An 18,420-nucleotide genomic window follows, 5' to 3' on the forward strand; every position below is an offset into this window, starting at 1 on the left:
ACATAGAGCATGAGAAGTTGTAGTTTACGTTTTCTTTGCTGATGTACATATAATGATTTAAAAAAATGCAATGGACTGCAGATTGGTAGAAATGGTTTTGATTTTAGTGATACGTTGCCGAGATTTATGTTGTTGACGATGATACTTATGATGATGATGATGATGATGATGATGATGCTGATGATTTTAGTGGTGATCGAAAATGATAATCTTAATCATAAACATGACGTCGGCGTTAATGATAATAATTTTGATGATGACGACGATAATTAAATAATGATGTTGGTGAGTTGATGACGATGATGATGATGATGGTGGTGGTGGTGATTTTGATGATGGTGGTGATGTGATGATGATGATGATGATGATGATGATGATTGTGATGGTGATTATAATAACCACGACGTCAATGATGATGATGATGATGATGATGATGATGATGATGATGATGATGATGATGATGATGATGATGATGATGATGATGACGACGTTGATTGTGATGGTGATTATAATAACCACGACGTCAATGATGATGATGATGATCGCCGACTACGACACATTGTGGTAATAATAAAGATGGCGTCGACAGCAATAACAATAATGATGACAATGACTACGTCTTTAATTGATTACTTTTGTTCGGTAACGAGAATTTGAATAATTGTGAAAAGATTAAAACAGAAAAAGTCAGTAATAAAATAAATGCCTCACTGCCACGCATTATCAGAATAGCATCGCCTGCGAGACATCAAACCATTTTTTGTTTAGTTTCTTTATTAAAGTACTTGGCTGTGTTGTCTAACAGGATCGATGAGAAATACGATCTTTTATCTGCCCTACTCTCGTATTGATTGAGAAAAGCGCCAGCAGCAAAATGATGATTAAAATGGAGGACATGTAGTACTCAGTGATAACAGAGTTGTCTCCCTTTATCTGCTAAGAAGAAATATAGTAAAATATATTTTCAGACTCCTTTGCTATATGATTTTAATATGAGAGGTTATAAGAAGACGTAGAATAAAACACGTTACATATTTACAACAATACCGCCATTAAACAATCAAAATGTTTTGTAAGATATTAACTTACTACGTCATTTAATTAATCACAATAGATAAATGAATCATTCTTCAAAAACGTTTTCATTTCGGTTTTTTAAAAGCTGCATGTCTGCAGATGAGCCAAAACATTTAAAAAAAATACAACTTTGAGAAAAATAAGATTTTACAAAAGGTAAAAATATTCACATTTCAAGTAAATGATGTGCATGTTATATGCAATGACTGATTTTGCCATACAACATGTATTTCTACTGCGTAACTAACGCAGTAAGGACCATTTTTGCATATTTTGAACTTTATTTGGTAATTTACTTGGATTGGACGTGCCGTTTGCAATGTGTAAATTACTTTCTTTGTTAATCTATTTTAATATTGATTCTTGATGATTTTTTAATGAAAATTAGCGTGAATCTGGGATCGTGCTGCTTTAGATGTAAAAAGGTTCGTTTTTGTTTTCGACGACGTAACAGCACATAACAACAACATGGAAACTCTAAAACTCGTTTACTAGTATGTGTTTAAACATTTTTTTCATAATGCAAAAATTTAAAAAAAATATCCCGAACATCAAACAAGATTTGACATTTTAATCTACGCGCTTAATTTATTTTTATCGTAATTGATGCTACAAAAATGTATAAAAAGGAAACAAATGTTTTCTTAAATTAGAAAAAAAAGAAAGAAAAAACCACACACACAAACAAACTGAGGAAATAAATAATTTTGTATTTCTGTTCAAGTTTAGAAAAAGAATACGCCTTTTCTTTTAAATAAATAGAAAATATTTAATATTATAGCATGTTTTGTTATGTGCAATTTAAGCCTATGTACCGAACTGTTAAGTAAACTGTTGGCCTCTACAGTAATTGATAATTTAATATTTGCTAATGATACTGACAACCCTTAGACAGACACTTGGAAGTAGGTAAGACCTTTTACAAGTAAAATGGTTTCCTGCGGGGAACATTTTTGATGATATAAACATATTTCATTTAACTATCTTCAACATTGTTTGGGTGGGTGGATAAATAAACGTTTGCATCAGGAATATAGTTGACAATAATCGATCAATATAGAAGAAGGTCTTTGGAAACTGGTGACCGTTAATGACCGGAGAAGGTCGAACATAAAACAATTATTTCTTTTTAAGAAAATGATTAAATAGGCCTACCATTTTATGAATAATTCCGAGCAAAACAAAAAGCAAACACACAAGTTTTCGCAGAAAACATCTCTATTCATTATGGCAGATGCCACTACTGCCACTACGAATATTTTAATTTTGTAGATTTTCAGTATAAACAATTTATTGTTAATGACATTTTGAGATACATATTAAAGAAACATTGATAATTTTCAAACACATCATTCAAGTTTTTCCACCTTAAACGGTATTATAATTATAGAAAATTAAAAATATCACGTAATGGTTTTTTGTTTTTAATTAGGTGTTATTCTGACTAGAGGATTATCCGTAACGTACCGGCAAACGGTATTTAGACAGGTTTTCGAAAAGGTCAATTAACCAATCATGTACGGTTTACAGATCACATGCTCCTCCATGTACCAAAATCAGGTCACGTGCTCCTCCATGCCTCAAAAGTTAAACGCGTACCAATACCCTGCGGTCTCCAGACCGCAGGGAACAATACAATACGATGCGATGCGATACGATACAACACAATACAACACAATACACTTTATTTTCTATTGTCACAGATAAAATTAATGCACATTTATCATGTATCATACAATACAATGAGGACGAAAAGCAACACAAATATTTATTTTGGGTCACAACCATTGACCATTACCCATCATACCTAACATAAAATCAGGGGAGATAGTACAGGGAGAAAGTGCATGTACATTTACGAAACAAGCAAGAAAATAATATATTACAGCTATTTGCATGGCAAAAAAACTTAAAAAGGAAATGGAATTCTCTCTTTTTATTTGAAACATTCAATTAAAATAATAAAACCAGCATATTTTGAGACGTTAATTTCGCATTAAACGCAGGTTTTAATATATCTCAGACGTGAAGTACTTCAAAATGTGGAGAAATCAACCGAGCAGGCACGATGCAAAACGTTTGTAAACTTCACGTACAAAGTGATTTATAAAATGCACAAACATGTAATAAATTATGCTTTTCTTCAATTATTGCCCCGATCAAAGAAAGCTCCCCCAATCTGATTAGATCAACATATCTAAAAAATAATTTGTGGGCTTTGTGAACAATTTTAAACAGATATATAAAATGCGTAATTCATTATTTGCTTTAGTGTTACATGCTAAATACGCAGCGGAAATTCAAATTATGTATTCATTGAACAAATCTTATTTACAGAATTATACCGGGTATATTTAAATGGAGGAAAAAACCGGAAATTTAATGTGACGTCACTTATGGAAATAATGATGACTTATAGGTAAGATCGCTTCTTAATTTAAGTTAAAACACAGAGCTATATTATGTAACATCAGCCTCTTTTTAAAAATCATCTTAATTCCTCAAATTCAAAATTATGTAATATATTTTGGAGCCACAGTTTACAAAATCTAGGAACATGTGAGTATATAAAATCAGCAAAAATCCAGAACAGAAGTAGTAGAGAAAATGATGATATATAGATGTACATCATCATTGTATACACTATTGGTATATAAGTATTGTAGGGAATAAATGATTTAACAAGACATGTATATTGTTTGTAATACAGATATATAATGAAAAATTGACATTGTTTTAATAATCTAGTTTCCTTTAAAATAGCACACGGCATATTTTATTTGTCACTTGACGATGTCGTTAAACCCGTGGTGCCAGCACTTACACTAACTTCATATTCATATGCTATCATACCAGGTAACGATTTTCCATGTCTTTTTTGTTCTTTATTATTATGAATGTCTAGTGACTAGTAAAAACAGATGAAATGACGTCATCATTTATTTTTTGTAAAAGTACATTAGTCCTTACTGAATTCTGACAATCATCAGCGTTCATATTTTTTTTTGTTAAATAAATAAATGTCTATTTTCCATTAAATAGAATGGTAAGATCAACCATTTTAGGGAAAAAATGCACAACAAAGAAATATACGCTCTGCATTTATATAAAAAAATAAAAGTAAAAAAGACATACATTAAAAAATGATACACACGTCTTATGTTACCGGCTATTATGTAAATAGTCTTAATGCATTTAGTGACACAGTGGTAATTAAGCAGTGATAGTAATTAGCAAAATAAAGTTTCAACGCTGTGTCATGATAAAGATAAAAATAAAAGGAAAAAAGAGAAAGAATTCAAGGAAATTTCAAATACAAGTTATAACTATGTTATTTTATTAATTGGACATTTAAATCAATCCCATTAGATATGCTACTTTATTTTTTCTTTACCCCCGCCCACCACCCCTTCCCTTCATACTCCCGCTTTTCCCACCTCTCAAATGATGTTTTGTAGTCATTTTTTAAAGCGCAGTTTTTAAATATCAAAAAGTAAAAAAAATATATTAGAAGCCGAAGGAAAAAAGTTGTTTTGTTTCAAGATATTAAATCTAGATAAAATATAAAGGAGTTTGATTTTTTTAAACGATAAGAGAATATCTCCTTTCATCAAAATTTGCACACTTAGTTATATCCTTTATATGGGACTCCCTTTATATCACTAAAAAAAAGAAAAAAAAGAAACAACAAAAAAACCCTACATTGTTGAATTTATTAATTATCCGTACAGCTTGTTTATATAAAATCTTCCTGTGAATTTAAAATAAATAATTATAGTGGATATAGATAGTTTAATAGCAATTATTAAACGAATATAAGAAAGGCAGACAAGTAATCTTTTTTATGTCTTTATAGCTATATATATTTGTCGTTGTCGTCGTTTACATTTTTCGCAAGGCTATGAAATAAACGACTTTATTTCTATCACTATTGCATGCCATCGAAAAATATCGCTTGTTTTCTAACGGCGCCAAATAAAAATTCAAATTAATTTAAATACCGTATATTAGACATTCTTTTCATTAGAATAAACCACTATTTTCTTCACAAGTTGTCCTATTTTTTTTTAATAAAATTTTCCAAAAAAAAATTATTTTCACTCCAGGCGAATAACTGTGGATGTAATGAATATACATAACAGTTAGCGGTACGCCCATTTTAAACGCGATTGGCTGGACTTTATCTGTTCTAAAAATAACGGCTTTTGTAAATAATACCATAGCGTATTGGCGGTCACGTGATTTAGGAAAGATTTGAATGCGAAAGGTCGACATTTCTTTGTTATCAAGCATTGTTTCTATTTTGAAGGCAATTACCGGCGAAAGGTAGGATATTTTATATTTTAAAGTTTACTTCTTCTGTATGTAGATTATCTACTGCTGACAGACGCTTGATTTAACATGGTTTTCTTCATTTATTGCCCAATGTAATCATCTGTATCACGCCGATTCAAAATGGCGTCTTGTTCATTTTGAAACGGCGTAGTGCAAAATCCTTTGTGATAAGGAAATGTGTGCTATTTTAATTGTCCGATCGGTATCTGGATTGTTGAACTTATTTTCTTTCTGCTTTGTTTAATTCTTTCCGATTTGTATGTAACAATTTCAGTTCGGTTGAAATAAACGTACGGGTTGGATTAGTGTATTCAAATTTGTTGAGAAGTTTTCGACCACACGCAAGGGGTTTAAACGTCGGAGGCGATCTCTTGTGCTGGGGTTGAAATAGGTCAATAGAGAAGCTTATATTTGACTATGTCAGCATATTTTGATACGTTTAATTTGGCAGTATTTTTTCGTATATCCCTACTTGATGTGCAGCCTTAAGAAGAAAAAAATGTTAATCGGCTTTCACCGAGGCGTGTATAATAAAAGTTATAAATGTAAATAACTTCAGTATGCATAAGTTTTGTACATTATTTTCATGATTGGCGTCAATTATTATCAAAACCATTAACCAGTATGAAGTTGTTGAATACGGTGTTAATTTGTTATTTATTGAGTTCATTTAAACTTTGCAAATGTTGTCCGGTCTTTGTAACGGTAACATAATTTTGTTGTTTCAGAGACTACAACTTTATCTTTTCCGTCGCAGTTTTATTTTTTAACTAGCCAATTGAACTATAAAAATTCTATCAATTTCTTAATTTTGACAATCATATAGTTCACATATCATTTATAAAAGGTTCCAGAAATCATATATTTCTTATACAGTACAGTTAAAGTCTAGAGATGTTTCGAGTAATACGTTATGTTTGTCAATATTACGGCATTATAACTTATGCACACTGTACTAAATAAAATACATGTATTTGTTCTGCTAGTTAATGCTATGTGTGCTTTCATTAGTGCGATTCTGTGTGTATGTAATATATGGATAGTAATTAATGTTTATTTGCTAAAAATATCTTATATAAAGTTCGAAGCTGTAGTTTTTAGCTGGACACATTTTACTTTTCAAATATTAAAAGAAAAAGAGAACAAAACATTTACGCCTATGTTTTAGGAAATGAGTTCGCTAGTTTGGTTTTATCGACACTATCGCATTAATATGCATAAAATAGCATGAACAAAACATGAATCCGAAAATGTAAGAATCGTAAGCCAAGTATATTATTTGTATCCTATCTCATATTTCACATAGATAGTTTCTGGTATAAACTGGTCTTATCACACCGAGCGATTTCTGATTAAATCTACGGCGATGGTCAATAAAAGAATTTAATCAGGGAAGTCATTGTATCCCGACCTATTCAGACAGACAGGTCATAAATCTTACACCCAGTCTGTAATCTCGTCCAATGACAAACGCCAGTTTTATTATCAAAAAATCCGGTCAATGAAAGTGGTTGTCACTTAGGGACAGCTGCGATTTGTTTATTTTCTTTAACCGCAAAAGTCTGTAATATGTTTTAAGTTAAGTGGATTTTCACACTTGTGCCCTACAAAACCTGGTTTGACAGACCAGATGTGCTGTAATAGCTTTAAAAAATAATCCGAATAAAAAACAAAATACACTGCTACCTACTTGCTTTTAAACTAAATGATTGAATGGAAACCGCATTTTGAAACTGGACACTGTGAAAATTATTACGTGTTTTTTTTTCTTTTCAGTTTTCGTCAAATATTACTGAAAAGCGTTATATATAAAAAGAACAATGCAACTTTTTAATAATAAGTGATAGAAATGTAAAAGTATTAAACATAAGACCCCTTTAAAGAAAAAAATCACGGGAAAAATACGTATTTTTTTCAGAGATTTTGTAAAATCTCGAATTTTTGCCGATGTCAAGCGTCGTTACTACATTTTCGTCGTGAAATAAAGTCCGTAACAAGACATGTATTATTGCCATTGTCACTATGGCGATTTTGCGTTTTTAAAATGGTTCCCGTCGCGTGTTGCAGTTTGGCAAGCCGCAGCGTTCTGATCAGGGTGAAGGTCATGTTTCATAAGGGGCGGAGTCATACACCACGTGATCGCGTGACGTGGAGCATGGTACTTTTATCCCGTCTTCATATTGAGCTTTTGGGTCGTTTTAGTGTTTGACAAATGTCATATGCACAAACAATGTAGGAAATGTTATTTATAAAAAAACAAGTATTTGCCCTTCAATTAATATCAAGATTTAAGTAATATTACAAAACAAATAAAATAATTTATCACCAGTTCTTTCTGCTAGCAATGGTCCAGTGTCGACTATCTGGAAGAAAAAAAAACAACAATAACATGTGACGTTGTTATATACCTTTAAAGTTTTTTTTTGTTGTGGGTTGGTTATTGGAGATTATTCATCCAAGATTCTTCATGGATGGCTTTGAAAAAGAACTACATGTATATAAAAAAAATACTACATGTTGAATGAATATTTCCTATAAAGCAGTGCAATATTGTTCCTAAAGGATTTTATATATAAACACTATCAGTTTATGCATTTTCATAATCGTCATTTGTTTGAACTAATATCAACATTAAATAATAAAAAAATGTTTGTAAAACAGGGAGAAAAAACTCGGTTATGTTATCAAGATTATTTACCAACTTTTTATTAATGAAATCACAAAAGGCACTTGACGAAACGATATGTATCATTTAATTTGTTATTTTACTAACTAGGTCAGATTTACTTAACCGCAAATTATTGAGTTATGTACTTAAATATTGTTTCTGTTAAATCAGCGAACAAATATGTCGTTTGGTGCCAAAATAGTCACTGTATGGACAATACTATGTCTAGACTGTGGAACTCAAAATATGCCAAATTATTAAATAGGTTTAGTGGCTTCTCGTGTTTGAATGAAGTCATCACGTATTTTGTCAAAACAAACTAAATGCCATTGTTAGATAAACAAAATTGTTTTAAATCCATATATTTACGACGAAACCATAGACCACTTTATTTCATTGTGGTGCATACATGCATGGCCTAGACTTTTTGTGTCATTATTTTATTTCTAATCAAAAATTATTCTGATAAAAATCATAAATATTTGCCACTTTCAATGCCCCAGATAGGTTTAACCTAACACCATAAATAAACTTATCATGTCTTTTATTGTAAACGGAGATTGTACATATTGCAGTTACATATGTATGTACTAGATGTACTAGATAAACAATTAATGAACAAAGTATTTTTTTACTTTAATAAAAAGCTAAAAAGAGAAATATGGTGAAATGTGCCGCCCAAGTGCAGTTATTATATAATATTGTATAACAGACCTTGTTCGATCTTTCTGAAATAGTATCGAACTTCTACAATTTATATTATTGTATATTGAATTTAGAATTTAATCTCTCTGTATATATGAGAAATTATTTAGTATCAGTTGTCCTGTATGATTGGAATTTATTTTAACCTTTATTCATTCGATAAATTGTATTCATACAGAACAGAAAAAAATATTTTATTATTTTCAGACTCAAACTTTTACGCTCCTCATCCTAACAAAAATAAAGTGAAACAGGGTATCATATATATACATGTCAAATTTATATACCATATCAAAACATATTGTTTATTTAATCTACATATAATCACCATTATAACATAACCTAGCAACAGATGTCAAAATGCACTTTTGATTAGTTGAAAATACGGTAAATGTACACAACTGTCTTCATAAGCATAAGAAAAAAAAACCCACAACAAATAAAAACCTGCTGGTTATCTTTAAATGCTACTAAGAAATTGTTTTTTCAAGTGATTTGTGAAATATTACTATGAATACAAGCAAGAAAGACTGGGTTAGAGAAAAAAGTAAAAGAAATATCAAACCTTTTCTTTTTAAGATGAATTTTTAAAATGAGATATAAAGATCATGTGGTTAGATGTAAATTCTTAAAATAAACATTTAAGAATACTTAAAACGTTGTGTATCACTTCTTTTAGAAAAAAGGACTTGAGTATAATACTATTAAGTTTATACATGGAAATGAAATAAGCGCCAGAGATGAAACAGTGAGAAAATGGACAAATTTTCACTGACTGTCCTCAGGTTTACAACATGTATACAAAATTATAGAAGCAATCTATGAATAAATATAAACAATAACGAAGTCATAACTTCTTATATCTTTTTCATAACACAATATTGTTTTTCTTTAAAACACTTTAAATCAATTCCCAATTTCAGTTATGGCTAATATGGCAGATTCTTAAAAGACACTAAAATCCCAAATTGTTCGTATTCATTTTTAATTAAAAGCATTTGTAAAGCTATTGTATTTAAATGTTTTTTTAATGCATTTAAGCTTCCAAAATCAGTGCCAAACATATAGCAATATATCATCATGTGTCAACTCTTTATTCATTTAAAATTGACGTTTATTTCAAAACACAGATACATTATTATTATTAATGTATTAGATGTATAATAAACACTTTTTAAAAAGGCATTTAAAACTTAATATTAATATTAATACTAAAATATTAATAAACTACTATATTCTGGACATAAATACAAAAAACAAAAAAAAAAATTTAACATCTTGTTTAAAAAAATATAGACAATTGAAGTATAACTTTTGTATCAGTTTTAGAACAACAACAACAAAGAATATGTTTTCATTATCTGAAGAAAAGTTTTGCTAGTTTCATATTTTTCTTAGTTGAAAAGTACTAATAAAGAACCATAGTTTTTTGATAACTACAAATAAAACCAATGATAAATGTCTATGAAAAGATTTGGTGTTTTTTGTATATTGAGACAGGTACTTGTTATTTTACATCAAATAAGAAGAGGTTAGGATAAGGAAACCTGTTAGATTTTGTCCTATAAAATAGGGGCATTAAGATATTATATAATAGTGATTATCTTGATACAAATATCAAATATACAAATATTTGTGAAAGATATAAATTAAGTTGTTACCCATCCACATTAACACAAATCACAGTAAAACTTATGCATAAAACTTTATTGTTTCTAAATTTCAGATTTCATTGAAAAAATTAGAAACAAATCAAAATGTGACCAAACAAAAAGAAGAAAAAAAGATAACAATTGAAAAAAATGCATTGTAAAAAAATTGCCTCTTCTGGGATTTGAACCCACAAGATGATTCTGCATTAGGCATCTAATACTTTAAATGTTGTTTTTTTTTTGCAAGATATCATATTGCTGAAAAATCTTATAATAAAAAGCATTGCTTCAGTATTGATGGAATAACTCTTTTCAAATTTCTTTTGCATTTTCATTGTGTTAGAGTTTTTTCTCTTTAGTTCTTTTAAATTTCAGTTCCTGATTTTGATTTTCAGTCTTTTTTTAGATAATGGCTAATATTAGCATGCTATTTAAAATCGTTAAATGCTATGCAGAAAATGGTCATAGTCATCAAACGCTGTGAATGAAAAATATACATGTAAATTATTTTTAGGTCTTTTATTCTCTCCTTTCTGCCAACGATTCCAATATTAAAAAATACCCCAAAGGTTAAAGTTAGAAATTGTGGCACTTTAAAAAAAGTGAAATTCACTAAAAAAATAAAATGAGTTCATAGTAAAGCAGAGCATTCAAAACCAAGAACCCATTGTCACACTGTAGATTTTTTTTCAATTTGCGAGACATTGGTTACATTTATTTTATAATTTGACGACTCTGGATTTGTCATGAAAGGCACAGTTTTTAAATTGTGAAATCTAGTATTAAGAGCGTAACTCAATTGTTTAAAACTTTACGCGTCCATCATCACAATTTATCAGATCAGAACAGAACAGAACATATATTTTATTTGACTTAAGCATTACAAGCTCATCGTCGTTAAGCAATGAAGAAACAAGCATACTGGTATACATGGTAAGACATGAGCAGTTAATTCATATAATAAAAGGGAACATTTTAAAAATGTACTGACTAAGTAGCGAACACTTGCAGACCATGCTAACTTGTCTTGGTCTGCGCTGACAGCAGAGTAATCGACTGCCACCAGCAGGGAAAGGGTTGAAATCTCTGCTGTCAATTATTTTTAAGAGAATAACTATAATATATCAAATTAAGTTCTTGTGTTTTTTAAGTCGGTATGCTGGCAAAAGAACTTACTTTTATTTCATATATTATAATATAGAGTATTAATTTATAAAGTATTACAATTGTAGACTACATGCCGTAATAACGAGATGTCTTTCTTACAATTCAGAATTGTAATGTGAAATGTAAAATTATGTTATTATCACGAGGTCAATACAAATATTCAAAAAGAAGGAAAATTTTCAAAGCAATAAGATGATAAAAATGCATTTATATTGGATAATGAACACTGTAATACATGAAATATGAAAAATAAGGAGAAATGTATTTATGTAGAGTTTTCTGAAGTTAGCCTGGGATTCAGGCGTTTATATTTTTTGCACATTCATAACATTCGCCCTATTTTATACTCGATCATGTTTTGATAATATCAATGTCGATTGCCGAACAGAAGCACATAAAAAATCGACAGACTGGAACCCAGGCCAGTCTGAAGTATACAAATGTATATTGTATGTATAAAACTATCTAAGAAATATGTAAATGCAGATATTCCTATTAGAATTTAGTAACATGTTTGACGTGTAACTTGTAATAAGAAATTATCCAAGTAATCTAGGACATAAAAATATGTTAAGGTGTAAATTACCATCCTCGAATCAATGTGGAACAAACGAGGGTAAAAATGATTTATTAATGTAGATCTATTTGAATTCATAATCTTTTACAAGTAACCGTGTTCCAAAAGATACCATGTTTAAACTTGTCCCACCTCCCTCCCCCATAGAATAATAATAATAATAATAATAATAATAATAATAATAATAATAATAATAATAATAATAAAAATAATAATAATAAAAATAATAATAATAATAATGATGATGATAATAATAATAATAAAAAAAAAAATAAATACGAAATCCTTATGATCCTTGGAAGCTTATATACGTTTTCTGTCATATCATGTTGTTATTATTGTTATTTTTTTCTGCAAACGGATGTAAAGCATTATTGGTATCCAACGCTGAATAACTGCTGACATAATTAGCAAAATTAATGAATATCAAATAATGTATAAGTATAATGTACAGTCCTTTTTGTTACTGCATTACTTTTAGTTACCACAGATAGTACTTAAAGACTGGCACATATGTTTTTGTAAAAACTTAAATGAATGTACCTTTTTCAGTAAAAAATATTGTAAATCAAATTTAATTTTTAAGAAAATAATACATGAATTGATGCAATGATTTTACCACAGACAGCTTAGATAGTGTTTTGTATCAGATAACTTTCAAGAACAGAACAGAACAAATATAATACAAGTATATTAGTTAGGGGATTCCGGTGTTACTGAGGTTAACTACGTTTGAAGTCTGTCCTTCATTAAAGAGAAAAAAGCTCTTTAGAGAAAAGGAGGACATTAATACGGCAATAAAATATAGATATACCCATTTATTTAAAGACCATATTTTGATCAAACCGGTGTTGCGTAAGAATTATGTCAACCTTATCCATAGATATATATATATATAGAAGTTACATTCATGTTAAAACATGTACATTGTAACAAGTGGCAGGTTATATGTCGACTCAACACATTATTTTGACATGCAGCCTCATGTATGTAACATTTATATATTTTACTACTTGTTAAATTTAAATGTTAAATTTATATTGTTCCTTGTTAGGATTTCATGGGAGATATTGATACATAGTTCAAATGAGTTTTCTCGTTAAATAAAGTACTTTATTTTTTTATAGTAATAATAATAATAATAATAATAATAATAATAATAATAATAATAATAATAATAATAATAATAAATTATAATAATATTATTATTATTATAACTTATCATTATTTTTATTTACCCACTAAAACCGGAAGAGATTGTCTTTAGTTACCACCATGTACCTGCACGGCCGAGCAATATGGCCTGACTCTTATGGTTGGTAGCTAAATTTTCACACTCACAATAATTTAGTTTCATTTTACATTATACGTTTTATTTTCTGCCTGATGAAATCAAATCTAGAAGTACGAATACCATTTCTGTACTATTCATGATGATGTATAAATACTTCCCCAGGTTTCAACTAGCGAATATGCAAGGACAGGGGGAACACGTTTATTGTCCTTAAAGTCGTACAGTTGGGTGTGGCGGTTCAGGGGGGGGGGTACTGATATCATGACACTTTAACTTGTTACTGAAATAGATTGAAAACTGTATTTTGTTATCAAACAGCTGTTAGTTTTTAAGTTAGCTTGAGAAAAGAGTCAAGAGGCAAGAGGCATCTGAATAGTAGTTTTGATTTTCATACAATTTTATTCGCGCGCGAAATGCGATCGGTTGCTATGAGCGGCAACATAACTTGGTATAATACACTCTTATAATTTCCTAGATAAGTAACGAGAATTTTATGATAATAATAATTGAAAATACCCCGATATGTAGCCTAGCTATAGAGGAGCTATTTTATGTTATAAAGCATACGTGATTTACCCACCGCCGTGAAAATGAGAGACCTAATTGTGTTACACATGCGTAAGATACGTTGTAGGCACGTATATTATACCTCACTCCCGGACCACATACCGTTTATTATTTGTGAAACGCATATTTCTTAATTTATTCTTAAGCGATCGGAATGAGTCGCGCAAATGTAGTAATAATGTAGATGTTTTTTATAAGTCCCCCTATATAGCTTACGTGATGAAGTACAAGATACCTTTACACCGTACACGTGTCTAAATCTTTGAATATTTTTAAATATTATATGAAGAGGAAAAAGAGGTGAAGAACAATTGCATGTTATAATTAGTGTTCCCATGCACGTGGCTCGAAATTTTTACTTTTTTTTTTTTACATTATTAGACGGCAATTAGAAGTCACGAGGCATAAGGTCCGTGTGGCAGTGTCGACCCTGTAACCCCTGCAAGTTTAGAGTGTAATTTAAGTGGTCATACTACATAAAAACATTTGCCTTAAGAGAAGTTTTCATACAAAACATCTAACTGTATAGTTAAGGTTTGCTAGTTGAAGGCACTTTAATGGCGCGTTCTTCATATGAACATCATTTTTTCAAAAAGCCAACACAGAATATTTCTTTAAATAAAAACTAATACATTGCGCACACTTTTATCTGTTCAACAGACTTATTTAATGTTGTGATCAAAATTTGGTGATCTATAACAATTGTTAACAGATTTAGACATTTATAATAAATCTCTCAAAAGACAGAATTAGACTAGCTTTAAAAATTATTTTCCTTGACATTCTTTTTGGATTCAAGTACCTACTACTCAATTAAGGCATATAAATTATTTGTTAATGAAACAGTTCACAAAAAAAGTTTATATAAGTTGATACAAGTTTTATTATAGAAAAAAAGTTGTTATAACCAAAGAAGTAAACATTTATTCATTTCTGAGGCATAATGTGCCTTTAAGGTATAACCATCCTCATGCATGACCTCCGCTTTAAGGCTAGAACTACTGTTTGCTACATGTACAATGAAACTTTGGTCCGTGTTCTTTTTGTTTCATTTTTTTCTTTTAACACATTTTTTTGTATACATGCATTTAATATCACTTTTGGAAAAGAAAAATGTGTTTAATTGTAGTTATTTAATTAATATACGAGGTATTGATTTGCTATAATTATAATGCTTTGAGAAAATTTAGGGAAAGTTTGAAAAAAAAGGCACTCATTTTGGTAAATTTTAGGGATTTTTAAATTAAGCAGGAAATGGCACACTATACAGATATGGTTTTATGTTGCACAGTTTTAAGGGTAAAATAAAAAGTACAAACTCTCGTTCGGTATGTTGGTTTCCTCAGTAAAGTCAAACACTTTTCCACATTTTTTGTCCGAACGCGTAACTAATATAAAATATATCTGTAATTAAAGTAATTTATACCTAAGCATATCAGCAAGTTTTGTGGATGCTACATGGCGTTCATGTAATTATTTGTAAGCCCTCTCAGATGTTTCAATTATTTTATACATTTATGCTATATACTGCTTTGCCATAAATAATGCATTGTATATCATCATGGGCCATATGGCCTTATGGAATATTGATATATAAACTTTATCAAAACATATACATGTACATGTATAAAAGGGCATCATGCCGCATGTTTACATTCAGATGACCAGGTTCTTGTAATAGATATTGAGTTGACAGAACAGAATGGATATATTTTTTTCCAGACATAAGGGAATACATTATCTTGTTTATACATACAGTCTTCTAAATTTAGAATATACATGCACAAATATTTTTTGTATATCAACAATATGAAACAGTTCAAAATGACAATACCAACTTACAATGAACGTTGTAAAGATCGAGTATAATTTATTACATTCAAATTTATCAAATTTTACAATGCAGTTCACATTGTTTCAGTTATTTGCGATTGTCCTTTTTTACAATATTTTTTTCATATACTGTAAAGTTTTCTATAAACTACATGTATATATTGAATTAAACTATAATTAAATTTTGAAGTGTTACTTACCTAGTTAAATAACTATGTGAGAAACTTATTATACTCGTATACATAACTATGTGTTTGAGAATTCATACTTTATTACATAACTTTGTAAATTTAGTAAAATAACTATTGGTTTTTGAACTTTGGCACATAACTATGAGGGTTAGGAACTTATCTTTTCTTGCCATAACTTCGGGTTTGAGACACACATTTAGAAATATATGTTTGATTATTTACTGTTTCTTGCTCCAAGGAGGAGCAAACTTTTTTTATTTCAATTTCCCGTACGAAAATGGTCTCGTGTATTTTCTCATGATAAAGTTGAGCAATTTCCAATTGTGCTGCATTTATGCATTCCTGTTTTTATTATTTGACATTTTAAATAATATTATTTATAGATTATGTCATAATAGTGATTAAATGCACATTTTAATGTCACACATAGATAGGTATGACATGATATTTGGTTTTTCAGTCTTAACGATGTTTTGTAACAAAAAAGCTCATTTATTTTTAGCTCCTATAAAATAGGGTAAAAATTCACACAAAGAATGTAAGACTAGTATCTTTTTCTACTGAACATAAATGAAATGAAGAATAATAACAAAATTCCAACCATTATAATTGTATACTTGCTTTTTATGCAGAGATTTCACGATGTCTCAATTAATAGCTATTAGCATTATCTTTTTTTTGTGTGTCTTTTACAGAAGCTAGAAATGTAAGAAAAAATGGTGCTCATGAATACTAGTTTTTGAAATGAAAGTATTGTCACTTAATAAATATATATTTCTCTCTTGTACATATATACTATACAAAAACAGTGTTTGGTAATTAAGAAAATTGGAATTTCTTTTTAATTCAACATTCTTGTAAACTGACTTTTTTATGTCATTGTTTCGTTTTTATGCAAAATTAACGAACTACTATTTTTTTTCTGAAGTAATTTAAAACTACTTAATTTGTGTTATCGTGCCATCCATCTATTATAACCGTGTGTTAGTGAATATTTGAGGTACAAACATTGCCACCTATTAATGATTGGGACATGAATTAATTTTACATTTTTCACTCGTCTGCCGGTAAGAAGTCGCCATTTGTGAAGTGTTAATGGTAAGATGTAGATACTAAAATGTAGATAAAATTTGTCATTTGTCCCCTCTGTCTACAGTATAACAAATTTGTTTAATAACTTACTTGTAGGCCATGTGTCGCCTAAACCAATGTAAACTATACGTGTGAAGGAAGTTTTGTGAATTAGAAACACGAACGTTACATTGTACAGTTTGTCATGGACTTTACGTTAACGTTACGACATATTGAAGTTTTGCACGTATATGACATAATTCTCAAAGTACAGCACAGCTATTGTGTGTAAAAGTACTTTTTGCTTTTCATTATCTAAATATTACGTTTTATTACATGAACTCGATAAGTGCTATGTTTTCAAAACGTATATCTTTATACATGTATTACACGCGTCGTGATAACATCTTTGCCTTTACATTTTAGAAAAAAAACGGCATGCAAAATGCAACAATTAACATTATTATTTTAAAGGATTTATAAACATTTTTTTTGTATTGTGAGGAAAGAAACTCACATTCATTGTAATATACTCAGATAAAAAAAATCTGACGATAACGCAATGAGAAGTCACGTCAATTTCATCTTGTAATCTCTTAAAAACTTACGTCATGGCGTAGTGACGACCGAAAACGGCATGTCCGTAGCGTCCTTACCTTTCTAATCTATATCTCAATGATGTTTCGTCATGATAGTTCCAGTGTTTAACTATGATATCATCTATATAGAAACTTTTTCCTACATGTTTAGTTGCAAAGATATTTATTAAACTCGCTCTATGCTCAGTGTAGATATGGTTTCAAACTGACCATGTAGGAGGGCAAATACAGGTATTAATAAAATACTAATTCCTTGCCTTCTTTAAAAAATAGTTTTTTTATTGCATGCCTCAGCTTTAAGTTATATGTCACAACTAAATAAGATGTAGACGTCGTAATAGACTCATCTTAATTAAAAACATTATCCTTTATACATTTATGTGTAATAATTGATTTTAGAATTGTTCTGTATTATGTTTCACGTGCATTATTAGATAGAACTATTTTGTTAAACAAAATAAGTGGGGATATTCGTTGCATTCAAATTCGTCTGCTGTTATATTTGTTCGCCATACATAACAAGAACGCTTTATATCTTAAGTGCGTGCTAATGTCAAATATTTCAAACAAACCTTTCAAGGCTTTAAAAACATTATGAATAAAGACCATTTAAATCTTGAAAGAAAAAAAGGAAAGAAATGAAACATTTATTCGTTTGTTAAAAAATCATTTATGAAAATTATG

General features: G+C 29.5%; 1 protein-coding gene across 1 annotated transcript in view; it reads left to right on the forward strand.

Moving 5' to 3' along the window:
- The first annotated feature begins 5,362 nt into the window (after positions 1–5,362).
- Positions 5,363–18,420, forward strand: part of LOC132745132 (uncharacterized) — a 34,306-nt gene continuing 21,248 nt past the window's right edge. Inside the window, exon 1 of the mRNA XM_060733964.1 lies at positions 5,363–5,403. The gene's annotated coding sequence lies outside the window, so the exon portion shown is untranslated. The remainder of the gene's footprint in view (positions 5,404–18,420) is intronic.

This window comes from Ruditapes philippinarum, unplaced genomic scaffold (genome assembly GCF_026571515.1).
Source record: "Ruditapes philippinarum isolate M1 unplaced genomic scaffold, ASM2657151v2 ctg153_1_1_1_1, whole genome shotgun sequence".
Lineage (NCBI taxonomy): Eukaryota > Metazoa > Mollusca > Bivalvia > Venerida > Veneridae > Ruditapes > Ruditapes philippinarum.